At 41.4% G+C, this 15,637-nt stretch overlaps 1 protein-coding gene across 1 annotated transcript in view; it reads left to right on the forward strand.

Moving 5' to 3' along the window:
- The first annotated feature begins 11,091 nt into the window (after positions 1-11,091).
- The window catches only part of LOC125226430, a 142,071-nt gene continuing 137,525 nt past the window's right edge, over positions 11,092-15,637 (forward strand). The window contains exon 1 of the mRNA XM_048130413.1: positions 11,092-11,396. The gene's annotated coding sequence lies outside the window, so the exon portion shown is untranslated. The remainder of the gene's footprint in view (positions 11,397-15,637) is intronic.

Raw genomic sequence — 15,637 nt, forward strand, 5'->3', positions numbered from 1 at the left:
GGTTTGAAGTTTTGCTTCTACTTAGGTATAAAAACTCTGTCAACCAAGTCTGTCAGTAAATAAGAACAAAGAAAACTATATGCATCCTTTTCTTTAGGGTGCTAGAGAAAAAGATACTTATATTAGAATTATTAAACTAGATTGTGGAATCACATTTTTTGCCATACTAAATTGAACCTTATCACTGAGACAGAAAGGTGATCGTATCAGACATGCGCGGATCCAGGGGGGAGGGGGTCATGGGGGTCATGGCCCCCCCCTGGAGCCTAGGTTGACCATACAAATAGACCACGTGACCCCCCTCTGGGGCCTGGGCCTTTACCACGTGACCCCCCCCTGGGCACGAAGCTGGATCCGCGCTTGGTATCAGACTAGCGAAAACGGTCCACAAGAGGGCATTGTTTGGGCTCAAGTACCCACCACCACCCTGGCCGGAAATCGCAACTTATGACGTCATACAAACAAAATTAGCAGACTACGTTCCAATTAACAACTATGTTGGGAAAATTTTGGAATATTTAATGTAAGATAATCTTAAATACTTCATAATACGTTAGAAATGAATAATACTATTACCTAGTAAAATATTTAATCCTATGTTTCTTACCTACATTATCTATAATGTAATTTGATTTAAACCCACTTCCAAAACGAAGTGGAATACACCTGACACTCTACAGGTAAGGAATTGCAATTCGTTATCAACATCAACCATTTTCACTGATTATGTTGGTACTACGAAGTTAATACCAAACGCTCAGCCTGGCAAAAAGGAACTGGCCTGGTAGCAAAAGCAATCAAAAACTGACGATACTAAAGTCAGCCCACGACAAGTTTGCAACGATTTTTTTGATAGCTCTGCCTCTGTAAGAGTTAATTAAACGTCATTATTTCATCGAAGTTTGACGTTAAAAATAACAGTTGTACCGGTGAGGCTGTCAATATAAAATGGTTGACTTTACGATGATGTCACTTTTTAAGTTCTATTCTTTTTTGCCAGGTTATAAATAAATAAAATAAAAAACCGGCCAAGAGCGTATCGGGCCACGCTCAGTGTAGGGTTCCATATTTTTCTCAAAAACTACTCAGCCCATCAGGTTCAAAATAATTTGCCTAGATTTATAAAGTTCTACTTTTGTGATTTTTTTTTATATTTTTAACCGCCGCCTCAAATCTCTCAAAAGAAGGTAGTTCTCTATTCGTCTGTATTTTTTTTACGTTTGTTCCTCGATATCTCCGTCGTTACTGGACCGATTTTGAAATTTTTTTTTATTGAATGTACATGCATACAGATTGGTACCATTTTTCTCAGAACCCAGTTCTGATGATGGGATCCTGGAGAAATCGAGGGAACTCCTCAAATCTGAAAGGCATACATATGGCGATTTTTGCGTTTTTAAAGGAACAGCATGCATTTATGTACGAAACAGTGACATTTGGTGCAGTGGAACTGCTGATGATGGTCAGAACGGAACTCCTCAAATCTGAACGGCACGCTTATAGTGACTTTGGTATTTTTATAAGAACAGCATGCACTTACGTCCAGAACAGTGACATTTGGTGCAGTGGAACTCCTGATGATGGTCAGAACCGAACTCCTCAAATCTGAACGGCACGCTTATAGTGACTATGGTATTTTTATAAGAACAGCATGCACTTCTGTCCAGAACAGTGACATTTGGTGCAATGTAACTGCTGATGATGGTCAGAACCGAACTCCTCAAATCTGAACAGCACACTTATAGTGACTTTAGTATTTTTATAAGAACAGCATGCACTTACGTCCAGAACAGTGACATTTGGTGCAGTGGAACTCCTGATGATGGTCAGAACGGAACTCCTCAAATCTGAACGCCACGCTTATAGTGACTTTGGTATTTTTATAAGAACAGCATGCACTTACGTCCAGAAAAGTGACATTTGGTGCAGTGGAACTGCAGATGATGGTCAGAACCGAACTCCTCAAATCTGAATGGCACACTTATAGTGACTTTGGTATTTTTATAAAAACAGCATGGATTTCAGAACAGTAACATTTATTTTGCATACTAGCTTTTACCCGCGGCTTCGCCCGCGTAATAAAAGTACTTCATTAAGATTTTCATTTGGATCCGTAGGGACCGTAGGTTTCTCTGTAGATATATTTATCTGCGATTATTTCGATTGCACATAATACTTTTGCTTGCAATGATTGTAGAAATATTACACATCATCCACAGCGTAGGTAATTCTATATACGCTGGGGAAACCTTTATAAACATCCCACATAGCCCGTATTTCGACACTGTGATCGGTGGGTAAAAAGTACTTTTTTCTATTATCCCTTACAATTTTTTACATTTTGCTTATACTTATCGCAAACGTAATCTTCAAGCAAGCAAACAACGATCGTCTTAGAGCACATTGATTGTAAGAGACCGCCGACCGATTATCCGTATCCCTCTAACGATACCCATATTATCCGTATCCGTATCGCTATCGCTATCGCTAAAGCTATCCCTATCGCTATCCCTATCGCTATCCCTATCGCTTTCCCTATCGCTATCCCTATCGCTATCCCTATCCCTTATCAATGATGATTGAATGATGTTTAATGATATAACACTTTAAGTTCTCGCGCTTTGTACACATATTTAAAGTCACATACAGGTCGAACGCGATTAATTAACATTATTTTTACCTTTTTTCCCAACTTTTCGGCCAGGTTGCACTGGCCGTGGTCGCGGAAGACTGACGTCCCAGCAAAATGTCACCGGAGATGTAAACAACACAAAACTACCCGATATTAATTTATATAAATGTTCGGGGTAGACAAATAAATATAATCTACCCGCTTTTAGTTAATGTTTATTTCCCACCATGTTTATTTTAAAGGTAAAAATAATGTTAATTAATCGCGTTCGACCTGTATGTGACTTTAAATATATGTTTAATGATTTCTTATCAAGTGCTAAAATATAAAGTTTCATGGTTTTATCATTTAAAATTAAGAAATCCCATACAAACTTTCAACCTCTTTTTCAACCCCTTCATCCCTTTTTTTCGAAATAAAAAGTAGCCTATGTTCTGTCTCAGGGTCTAAAGATTGTCTGTTCCAAATTTCATCAAAATCGGTTGCGTGGTTTAAGCGGGAAAGCGTAACAGACAGACAGACAGAGTTACTTTCGCATTTATAATATTAGTATGGATTGACTTTTCAAGTCAAATTTTGTCAAGCTTCTATTTCTTATAATCGGATTCATGAGGAATTGAGGAAACTCCTCAAATCCCGGTATACGTATATTGATTTTTGTTGCCATCAAATAATTAAAGCATTAAAAGCAGTTTAAAAAAATACCTACACATTTCTACATAATCCAACATTCGCAAGTAGCTTTCACCAGAACTCCAAAGGTTTTTTTCTCTTAAAACTTATTGACTACTTCTAACCTAACCTAACCCACTTTTCTCACAAAAGTTTGTTTCCGTGAGGGTCAAAGTTCTAATCTAATCTAACCCACTTATCTCACAAAAGTTTGTTTCTCTGAGAGTCGCAGTTCTAACCTGGATCCCACTGGCCCGGGAAAGACAAGTGGGTATGTCCGACTCCCATGGACTCCCTTGGGGTGTTCCGACGCTCGCCTTGGGCGGGGTTTCGGGAACACGGTTGTAGACCACCGTTGCCCCGCCAGCGTTGCCCTTGCGGGCCCGGCTCTTGTGGCTGGTCATGCAGCCTACTCCGCTGAAGGTACCCTTAAAACGCTTGAGGGCCTTCCAGCACAGAAACTCTTCAGGCGGGTGATGTAGCTCCCGGTCCATCACCCGCAAGTTTCAGTTAGGGCGGCATCAGTCTCTCTGCGAAGACTCTTCGCCGCCTGCCTGGCCTTCTGCGGCGCTGAGCTCGCGCACTTTTTCGGCGGCCTCCTTTTGCGTCATGACAACGACGCTAAAGGTGGTCACTGCCTCCCACTCCTCTTCACTGCTAAGCATATGGCGTATTAGCGCCGGCAGTGAGAGATCACCCCCTATAACCGTGAACAGGGCAGCGCGAGGCTCATCCCAAGCAGGGCACTCTTCGCGCGTGTGTTGGGCCGTGTCCACTGCTCTTCGATCACAATGGTGACACGCTGTAGTAGGCTCCCTTCCCACCCTCTCACACAGGTACCAGCCGAAGCAGCCGTGCCCCGTCAGGAGCTGTGTGAGATGGAAAGAAGGTGCGCCGTACTTACGTTCCACCCATTCTTTTAGAACGGGCCGAACAGCGGCCGCTTCTTTCTGGTTCCCGGCTAGCTCCCGGAATCTCCAAACGCTCGAAGAGCACTTCTCGTGCTTCTTCTCTCCACTTTTGGATTTCTTGAGGGGCAGGCCAGTTCTCTTCCCTCCTTGCTGCCGTCACCCGCCAATAGACCGCGGTTTGAACCTTGGCTTCAAGGTCCCACGGCGGGCTTCCGGCTAGTAGGCTAGCTGCCGCGTACGAATTGTCGCGGTACGCTCGAGCCACCCTGAGAACTATAGCTCGTTGAGGACGACGCAGAAGGGCCTCACTTTTAGATCTCAGGGTGTCCGCCCATATTGGCGCCCCGTAGAGGGCCATTGAATGTACCACGCTCATATAGAGTCGTCTACATGCTCCTCCTGGCTCGTCCAGATTTGGGAGAATACGCCCAAGCGCGCCGGCAGCAGCCAGCAATTTTGGGGCCAGACGCTTGAAGTGTTCCTCGAACCTACCGTCGAGAACGAGTCCCAGGTACTTCATCGTCGACCCGATAGCTATGGAAGTTCCCCCCACTGTAATTTGGGCTCCCTCCGGAGGTTTATTTCGAGGCCCATGGAAGACCGGAACCTCGGATTTGTGCAGTGCGACTTCCAGACCTAGCGCCCGAATCCTATGCACTACGTGTGCTACCCCAGCTGTGGCTACATAGGCGGCCTCCCTGTAGGTTCTGCCACGGGCCGACACGAGAGTGTCATCAGCATAGCAGGAGATGCTGACCCCCGCAGAGTGGCCCCGCGTAAGACCCAATCGTATCCAATGTTCCACAGGAGCGGCCCCAACACCGAGCCCTGTGGAACACCGCACGCCATTTTCCGTCTTCCCCAGCCATCTTTAGTTGGGAATACCACAAGCCGCCCGGCAAAGTATTCCGCCACTGTGTTTTGTAGATGATTGGGCACATTGTGATATTTGAGTGCCGCCTTTATTGTCTCCCAGGGTAAGGTATTGAATGCATTCGAAATGTCTAGTGACACAGGCATCACAGTCCCACCCTGGGAGATCTCCTCTTCTGCGAAGTCCCTTACGTGGGCAATTGCGTCTAGTGTCGAACGCTGCGGACGGAAGCCATATTGGCAATCGCTCAGACCCGGCTGCATGCTCTTAACGAGACGGGCGGCGACTATACTTTCGAAGACCGGAAGAAGGGCCGGAGCTTTTGTCTTACGCTCCGATACGATCTGTCCCATGGATCCCTGTTGAGCGCTTCCCTGGCCTCTTTGGCCTGCGCGATAGCATTATGCAGCGTTTTACGAGCGGCCCTGTACAATTCGTAAAAAGCATCTTCCTCTTCTTGAACTCGGATGCGCCTTCTTCTACTTCTTGTGTATTGACGGCGCGCAGCCACGCAAGCGTTTCGCAATTGATTCTGGCAGTGAATTCTAGCAATGAGTTCTGGTATCCACCAGTACACCCGTCGTTTCGTCGAAAGAAGTTTTGCTCTAGGCATCGCTGCGTCGCAGATGCGAATCAGCGCAGCTCCGAGTTGTTCCACCTCATGCTCAACCCTAACGTCCACTGAACCATTACTTTGCCCCCAAGACTCAACGATGGCCGCCTCCTTGGGCACAGTTCTAACCTTTTTTTTTTTTTGACCCAGGGGAATCCGTTAATATGGATCCCACTGGCCCGGGAGAAGCCAGTGGGTATGTCCGACTCGCACGGACTAAACCCCCTGGGGCGTTCCGCCGCTCGCTCTTTGGACGGGGTTTCGGGCACTCGGTTGCAGGCCTCCGATACCCCGTCAGCGTTGCCCTTGCGGGTCCTTCTCGAAGACTGCTTAGGCAGCTTACTCCGCTGAAGGCCCTCGGAACACGGGAGGGCCTTCCAGCTCGGAACCTCGTTTAGGTGGGTGATGGGACTCCCGATCCATCACCCGCAGGTTCCATGGGCGCCAGAAGAGTTCCGGCGCCCGGCGGTGGACATGGTCTTTGGTTCCACCGCTAACCTAGTCGGCCGCAAAGGATAGGGAGAACGGCGCACCGTAATACCGGCACTCCTCTTCCCTTGCGGCCCCACCAATGCCGCTACAGCGGAGCGGCCCCGCCAAGGTCGCAGGGGGTAGGGAGAGTGGCGCACCGCTATACCATCACGCCTCTCCTCCTGCGATCCAACCTCGGCTACCGTGGGAGGGCACAGAGCGGCATCCCATACTGCCGGATCTTCCCTCCCACGGCAGTCCTCCCAAATGCGTCTCAAGTGGGCTTTACAAGCCCATTTGGAGCATCCTCCTCGGGCCAGCTCGCCCAGCAACAAGCCGGCCCTGGGTACCTCTTAAGCTTCGCCGTGGGTGACCAGTCCACGGTTACTAAGCCCCCCCACCACGGCAAGGTGGGCACCCTCGGGAGGAGGGGGGGGGGGGGCACAGTTCTAACTCTAACCTAACCTAACCCACTTTTCTCACAAAAGTTTGTTTCCGTGAGGGTCGCAGTTCTAACCTAACCTAACCCAATTTTCTAGCAAAAGTTTGTTTTCGTGACGGTGACAGTTCTGTTCCTTAGAAATAATGCAATGAATTAAGATATTGTAGCTATAATAATTATTAAATTAGCTGAACGTGAATACTTAAAAAATAAGAAAAAAGGATGTATGCTCTTCGAATTGAATAATTTGCTATGAAGACGGGTAAATTGCTGCGCAATTAATATTTTTGATAAGATTGTTGTATTTTTGTTCCTAAAGGAATTTAATTGTCTTGCATTAGAGGAAAAAAGTAATGTCGTGCTGATGTGTATTTTGGAATAATCTGCATTACTAGTTTTGTTAATCATTTAGTTTATTTGCAGTGAAGTAATTAATTTGATGTACAGAAGTATATTATTGATGACGATAAATTGATAGGCGATTATTTTTTTGCTGTGCGCTTAATAATATCCCAATATATAATATCAATCACGCCGACAAAGTGGTAAAATAAAAATTTAAAAAAATGTTTTATTAGGGTAGCACACGTAAAGTGGGGAGTGTTTTTTTTATTTCAGGGTTAACGTGTGATATATTGTTGGATAGGTACTTAAATATGAATAAGGGCTTACAAAAATCGTTTTTTTAATAGGGATATTATTAACCTCACAGCAAAAAAATAATTGCCTATCAATTTATCGTCATCAATAATACACTTCTGTACATCAAATTAACACTTTCGAAACCGGGCTCTACGCGGCGCTACGACATTTTCGCTACATACGGGTTTCCCCATGTAATCGGCTACGCTTCTACGAGCGGTGTGCCCGACAGTCGGGTTCTTGGTAGCGAAAGTGTTAATTACTTCACTGCAAATAAACTAAATGATTAACAAAACTAGTACTGCAGATTATTCCAAAATACACATCAGCACGACATTACTTTTTTCCTCTAATGCAAGACAATTAAATTCCTTTAGGAACAAAAATACAACAATCTTATCAAAAATACTAATTGCGCAGCAATTTACCCGTCTTCATGGCAAATTATTTAATTCGAAGAGCATACATCCTTTTTTCTTACTTTTTAAGTATTCACGTTCAGCTAATTAAATAATTATTATAGCTACAATATCTTAATTCATTGCATTATTTCTAAGGAGCAGAACTGTCACCGTCACTGAAACAAACTTTTGCTAGAAAATTGGGTTAGGTTAGGTTAGAACTGCGACCCTCACGGAAACAAACTTTTGTGAGAAAAGTGGGTTAGGTTAGGTTAGAACTGTGACCCCCACCCCTTCTCCCCCGAGGGTGCCCACCTTGCCGTGATGGGGGGGGAGGGGATTAGTAACCGTGGACTGGTCACTCACGTGAAGCTAGAACTGTGACCCTCACGGAAACAAACTTTTGTAAGAAAAGTGGGTTAGGTTAGGTTAGAACTGCGACCCTCACGGAAACAAACTTTTGTGAGAAAAGTGGGTTAGGTTAGGTTAGAACTGTGACCCTCACGGAAACAAACTTTTGTCAGAAAAGTGGGTAAGGTTAGGTTAGAACTGTGACCCTCACGGATACAAACTTTTGTGAGAAAAGTGGGTTAGGTTAGGTTAGAACTGCGACCCTCACGAAAACAAACTTTTTGTGAGAAAAGTGGGTTAGGTTAGGTTAGAACTGTGACCCTCACGGAAACAAACTTTTGTGAGAAAAGTGGGTTAGGTTAGGTTAGAACTGTGACCCTCACGGAAACAAACTTTTGTGAGAAAAGTGGATTAGGTTAGGTTAGAACTTGCTCGATCCGCCAATCGCGTCGTCTTGCGTAGGGATGGACTATCACTCGTTGAACCGTAAAAGCTGTTTAATGCAGTCAAAAAAGCCGTTCTTCTTCGCTGTGCATTAAACAATTAAATTTTATGTTTTTTTGCTGATCACTTTATGTTGTAATTAATAAAAAAATTGATTGCAATTAGAATAAAATGCTGTATCATTTTGATAAACTGCTGTATACAGGGCCGGATTAAGGGTAGAGCGAGTGGAGCGGCCGCTCTAGGCGCCACATGGTAAGGGGGCGCCAAAATCGAGGATGTGGAAAAATCCATACAAAAAATAATACACTGTGTGGGCGCGCACATATCACAAAATGACGAGAGGAGTCGAGAATGAATCCAGATATTGAAAATCTAGATTTGGTTTCAGATTAAGTGGAAAGTTGGGCCACATTGCCAACATATACCAACATTCATAAGGGCGCTGTTGTTAGGGCGCCGTAAAAGCAGGATTCTAGCATTTCCAGCCCTTGACGAACCACATTGTTGTGCGGCCGATCGACAAAGTTACGTCGCTATCCAAATGCAAAAATATGAGTCTATCCGATAGTCCAAAGCATAGTTCCTCATAAAGCCAAAGGCGCAAAACGTCTCAGAGAGGCGCAATTTTGTGAGTCACATGCAGAAGATGATGAGCGAACTTCAAAACACTAATAAGATCCCGAAGGGAACTTAGTGGCAAAATACCGAAATGGGCACCCCGACGGTGACGACCGAGTCCGGAGTAAATCTCTTAATTAACTCTTAATATATAAAAATAATAGTGATGGAGAAATATATGGCCTAAAAACCGGGAACATGCCGCCCTGTGAAGTCAAAATACCCCAAAATATGCCAACGACCGCAGCTTTGCAGGAGGTCAAAGCTTGGAAGTTCGGAAAAAAATCGCGCTCGCTTCGCTCGCGCTTACTATTATTCCACACTCGCAGCGGTCGCGTTTTCATTTCAAGTCTGCTTTCCTGACTTGGGCACTATAGTACTCCATTATTTTTTTTTTACACATTTTGTTATTTTATGTACATGTTGTGTGTCCATTTTGTTTGTTACATTATGTGGATTCACGTTCAACCCCACGTAACTATACTAGGGTGCAACTGAGAAAGTTCAACCTTTTGTCACATTCGTACTTTGTATGATGAAATTCCACAGGTGTGAAATCTACATGAAATTCATAAATTCTGTATTACGTTAATCTTCAAATTACGGCGTTACGGTGAAAAAAATTCCGCGCTCGCTACGCTCGCGATTTTTTTTCCTCTGTAGTGAAACTTCTTCCCAAGGGCGCTGAAACTCAAACTCGCTCTACCCTGATCGAGAGCACGGGCCGGCGCTGGCTGTATATTATGTAAAAATAGAAGCTACATTAAAAAAAAAGCGTTGCTAGGTATAATGAGCGTTAGTAATTATTAGCGATGCATTAATAAAAAAGCTTTACTAAAAGTTAAAATAGATGTACGCCACGAATATATATTGTAGTGTATTTAGTAATATTTTGAGTTGCAAATTTTGCTGTGCAATTAGTATTTTTGATATGAATTTGGACTATTTTTGCGTAAAAAAAAGTTATTTTTTTGGTTTGCGTTTAAATACCACCCTTATATATTGGTATCACATTTCAGCTTTCTAGTGCTGACGGACGGACAAACATGGTGAAACTATAAGGGTTCCTAGTTGACTATATAAATTAATCTTAGCAACCTATCGTATTCTATTCTTTTGAATTTGAACGTTACTTCTGGGAGTTCTGGGAATAAGTGCCTATGATCTGCCAAGTTCTACTCAGTCCTTGGAGTACATACATGGCTAATTATTGCTATTGCTCATTGGGTAACGCCATGGGGTAATCTCTCGCATGTCGGACACTATCAATTAGGCCCAGATTCAGAAACTAGGGCCCAGCGTAGTGATTATATTATTTTCTTTGGGGTCCAAAAGCACTTGTAATTCCAGAGCACCCCCTAAATTGCTAATGGTAATCTAGATTTCCTGGGCCTGGGTCCAGTCATGCAGGCAAGTGGCAACCCCTTCACTTGCTATATTACTTTGCAGATATCTAAACCCAGCCAACTACCAACCGCTCACTATTGAGGAACGCTTCTTGCAGTATTTTTAAAAGTCTTAAGCCTAATTAAAACCTCGGACTACATTAATAATTTACTGGAGTGGCAAGACAGACAGACGTCTCCGAGATCAAAAATTTTACGTGAGTGAGTGGAGTGGATCCATTGTGATCACCATCTGAACAGCACAATTGATCCAGCGCATTATATGGAAGACTACCCTATAACACGCTACTCTAAAGGATTTTCTGAACACCTGATTTAAATTAAATAATCCTATTTATTTTGTTTGGAAGTATAAGCTCGTTATACACGTCAGGAATATTAATTTAAACGTTTATTAAAAAACAATTTTGCTGCATTCAGTGGATATAATATAAGCATCCATTTATTAGGTCCAGATAGGTAAAGTAAAAAATCGAGTAATGGAACTGTCAGTTTAGTATTTGGAATGTAAAAACTTATTGCCAACCTGATAGTATTTTCAATTTTTCTATACGAATCTTCTCACACACCGACTTAGTATACGTTATCTGTATACTTGTGCGTGCCTTGTCGTCGTGAAGTGAACTCGTGAAGTTTGTTTCCGTCCGTTGAGAAATATTTGGTGAAATATTCGTACCATGCAGTCATGTAACGATTTCTCAGTAACTTTTTACTAATTTTAATAGGATGCATTTCGATTTACAATTGCGTAAAGTGTGTTTACAATAGCGGTGTTGTTCAAAGAAGTGCCTTGGAAAAGTTTTACAACGAATTGTAAAGTTGTTCAAGTGTTGTTGTTCTGTTTTGTAACTGTTTTATAATGTGTGTATAAGGTTTCTAAGTGTTTTGATAAGAAGAGGATTGTTACAATTCAAAGGTAGGTGCTATTGTTTATAGCGTGACTCGTTGTAGTGCTATTCAAAACTAAAGCAGGTTTTGTGCACAAATGACGTAAAATGTTGTAGTACTCCAATGTTTTGTATCGTGTGTTGAACTCCTGCGAATATATTGCAAATTCTGTTATCTATTTGCGATGTTAAGTTCCTATGTGATAAAAGTGATATGTTATAAGTTTTGCATCTGTATATTTAGTAGCTAAATGCACGCAAGTAATTATCACAACAATTTTTTGTAAACAAGTTATTTTTTGAACTGTTTTGTCTATTTACCAATCAGTGAAAAACATAAAGCCATTACTGACATTGGTTTGAAATGTTGTGTATAATACAAATTAAAAACACTATACATTATACATTAGAGACATGGCAGTTGAAAGGTCACTTGAGATATTTATGTTTAAGACTAAACCTAGTGGTGGGCAAACTTTTTTCATTGGGGGTCAAAATAGGAAGGAATTTTAGAGGCGGGTCAGATTTACACCAAAATTGCATTTTTACTACAGTGCTGGCTATAACACACACTATTTTGAAAGACCTGTGTTGGGGTGGATACAATTCTTTTTGCTGGCCATACTTTGCCCACTACTGAGTTAACACCAGTTTTGTTTTTTTTTTTTTTTTTTTTCCGTTAAATGCGACACATAGCTAGGTTTATATCAGGAACCACCTGTATATCAGTATTTTCATACGTAATAAATGAATTAATTAGTGTGAGAGACCCTTAAGATTAATATTCAAGATAGTGTCAAGTGATTGTCGGCACATGTCAAAACAAATAACTAGAGATGGGTCGAATATTCGGTAAATATTCGGTATTCGGCATATTTGGCAAGTTTTTCAATGTTGATATTCGGCCGAATAATTTGGTTGCATTGCCGAATATTTAACCGAATAAACAAAGTAAATAACCAATTAAGATCTTACGTATTACATTGGATAATAAGCTCCTATATTAGTAGCTTTCTAAGGAACTACCTAAAAATGTGTCAAAATATAAACACAATTGTTTTGTAAAAAAGTTTAAAAACCGTAGTTCAAGAGATGAGAATATTTCAGAGTTGTTTTAACTAAGTTTTAGTTATCCACTAAATCATAAGAACATAGTTGTAGTATGTATAATCATTATCAATCATTTCATACTTTTAATCTTAAGATTTGCTTTAAAAATATGGCGTAACCGAATATTCGGCCGAATGTTCGGTTCGGTAAGAGCTGAACCGAATGTTCGGCCGAATATTCGTATTCGGCAAAGTCCATATTCGGCCCATCTCTACAAATAACACTAGGAAGTGGTAAAGGCTGTCACACACATGTTCAGTAATTATTTTTATTTTTTTAATAACCATGAGTGTTAAGACGCTGTTTCTTAGAGAAATTAATTGTATTTGATCTAAAGAACCATCCTTTAAAGTTAATGGAATTCAATAAAAACAGGGTGTATAACATAATATTTCATTGCCATAATATAATGTTTTCATCTACCGTCAAAAAGATAAATATTCTATCTTTTTTAGGTTCTTTATTAGGCAGAAGTTACTTATTACAAAACTAAATCATGATAGATTACACTTCCTTATCTTCATTATCAGCTATAAAATATTGAGGTTAAACATTTCTCTTCCTAAGTTTTAATACATCATCATCAAGTTTTTATTTACTTAAAGAATAATTTTGCCCAATAAAATACCTACCTGTGGTAAGTTCCCCGTGGCACTTTATAGAATCATTGAATAAGTAGTATACTGGTAATTAGTGGTTCATTTAGACAAAGCATATTTTGTGACACCTAACATGCGCGGATCCAGGGGGGGGGTATCGTGACCCCCCCCCCTGGAGCCTAGGTTGGCCATACAAATAGACCACGTGACCCACCCCTGGGGCCTGGGTCTTTACCACGTGACCCCGCCCTGGGCACGAAGCTGGATCCGCGCTTGACACCTAAACTACGCCACCTGAAAAAGTGCCTTTTTTTGCGGCATTTCACAGCCCTTAAACACTAAAGGGATGTCAAAACAAAACAACTTATTCTTTACATAATAATATCTAAGGTTAACCACCATTGCTTTATCAATTAGTATAGCTCGTAATTAACCATACTTCATGTAAATTTTAAGGTACAAACCCATACCACAGTGAAGTTGGTAACTTACTAGTCAAAATAGTTTATAGCTAATACCATTCATTTGCTTATTCTTTATGTACAACCAATTGGAACCCTAGGCCACCGTACAACCATAGTTTGCTTAGCCCTGAGGCGGCAATCTTTAGTGGGTACACCATGGGTCTCATTAATTGAGTCCCACATAACCATCCCAGGCCGGTCCCTGCGCCTGGGATGGTATGCGTAACGCATTTCCCCTCGCAAAAAAAAAAGGCCACCGTATAACCATGTCAAAATGACAAGCAGTAAGAGATTTCTTACAGGTCGATTATTGGTATACAGTCGTAACTGTCAAGAGCCACCATTTTATTGGTTAATCTGTCACACACATGCATATTTTCATTCAAACATTCGTTCCATTCGTGCCAGCTCTTGTGAATTGACCTGTACAAACTGATTTATTACGTCACTATGACATAGTTCTACAGTGGCCTAGGGTTCCAATTGGTTGACTGTACATATTATGATCTTAATCACAAATTCAATTACATATTGATAACAATATACATGTACAGTACAAGAAGTATTAAAAAACTAACCTAACCACAAAATTAAAATTTTGAAAAATCCCCTGACCGCGACATAGTAGACCGATTTTTATGAAACATGACTAAGAACACTCCCAACTAACTCAGCTTTCAAACAAAAAAAAAAAAAATCGAAATCAGTTCATCTGTTCGGGAGCTACAATGCCACAGACAGACACACACAGACAGACAGACAGAAAGACAAACAGACAGACAGACTGACAGGCACGTCAAACTTATAAACACCCCATCGTTTTTGCATCGGGGGTTAATTAACAACTATTTAATATCTTTTTTTTACTATTAATTGGCAGCCTAGTAACAGGATTTGGTAACTAACTATAAATACCAACCAAATTCTTCTTCTTCTGCGTCTAATTAGATTTGTTAGCAAAATATAGAGTTCAAAGTTCAAATGTTATCTGTCTCTTTAGTACTGACAGTGTTCAGGCGCTTTTTCATTGTGATAAAATATAATTAATTATTAAATCAATTTGAATTTGTGTATTGACTGTATAGCATTTAGATATTTGGTCCTGCTGCCAAGGGTTATCTAATGGGTGATTCTCTGTAAGGATGTTCAACAAACAGTCCCCTGGCAATGATTTTTTAAAATATTTATTTATAAAATCAGAAATAGTTTGTATAATTTAATTAAGGCAAATGGGTTTTATTAAATTATACTAACTATTTAGGATTTCATTAATAAATATTTCAAAAAATCATTGCCAGGGGACTGTTTGTTGAACATCCTTACAGAGAATCACCCCTATGTAATTAAACATTTCTAGATTTTATGTTGTTGCCTGAGTGCTTTGTGTGACCACATATGGTATTTCTTTTCTGCCTGCTGTACAAAATACCACCTGAAGGTCTTCCTACATCAGTAGTCCTTAGTTTTTTTAAGCTTGTCGTTCATGAGCATGTTTATGATTACGATCAAATGAACCTTAACAACAATCTTAATACTATAGCAACACAATCTCATAGATATGTATATTTATTTATGCATACTTGGTTGTGCCACATCTCAGACACTGGTGATCAAATATATGAAAGAGGCGCGTGTAGGTGAACGCGTACCATTCTTGTATGAGTGAGATATGACAGGTCATCTGTTCTGTTCGCATCGGTCGATCGGTCAACAGGCGGTAACTGTGAGGTAACCGAGAGGGGGTGGGCGGCACTTTCAGCGGGGAGCGGGAGTGGCCATACTGTACGATAGCTTACTCTTTATTATACTGTGGTTGTGCTGCATTAATATTGTAACTTTATGCACACGATTGACACGATCAGAGGGCCTAGCCAAGATGCCAACACCGTTTGCGCCAAAGAGAGCGAAAATCCTAATGTATTGCTGCCTTCACTATAAATAGACAGACATTGCCGTTTCTTTCGCTGCATCGCAAACGATTGGCATATTGGCTTAGCCCTCTGTTACGTGATGGAGAGATGCGACGACGACGATAACGTTCTGTCAGTCTTTACCTCCAGGCTCCTTAATTTGTGTCAAGTTTCGTTCGTTCTTCAA

Source organism: Leguminivora glycinivorella, chromosome 5 (assembly GCF_023078275.1).
Source record: "Leguminivora glycinivorella isolate SPB_JAAS2020 chromosome 5, LegGlyc_1.1, whole genome shotgun sequence".
Classification (NCBI taxonomy): domain Eukaryota; kingdom Metazoa; phylum Arthropoda; class Insecta; order Lepidoptera; family Tortricidae; genus Leguminivora; species Leguminivora glycinivorella.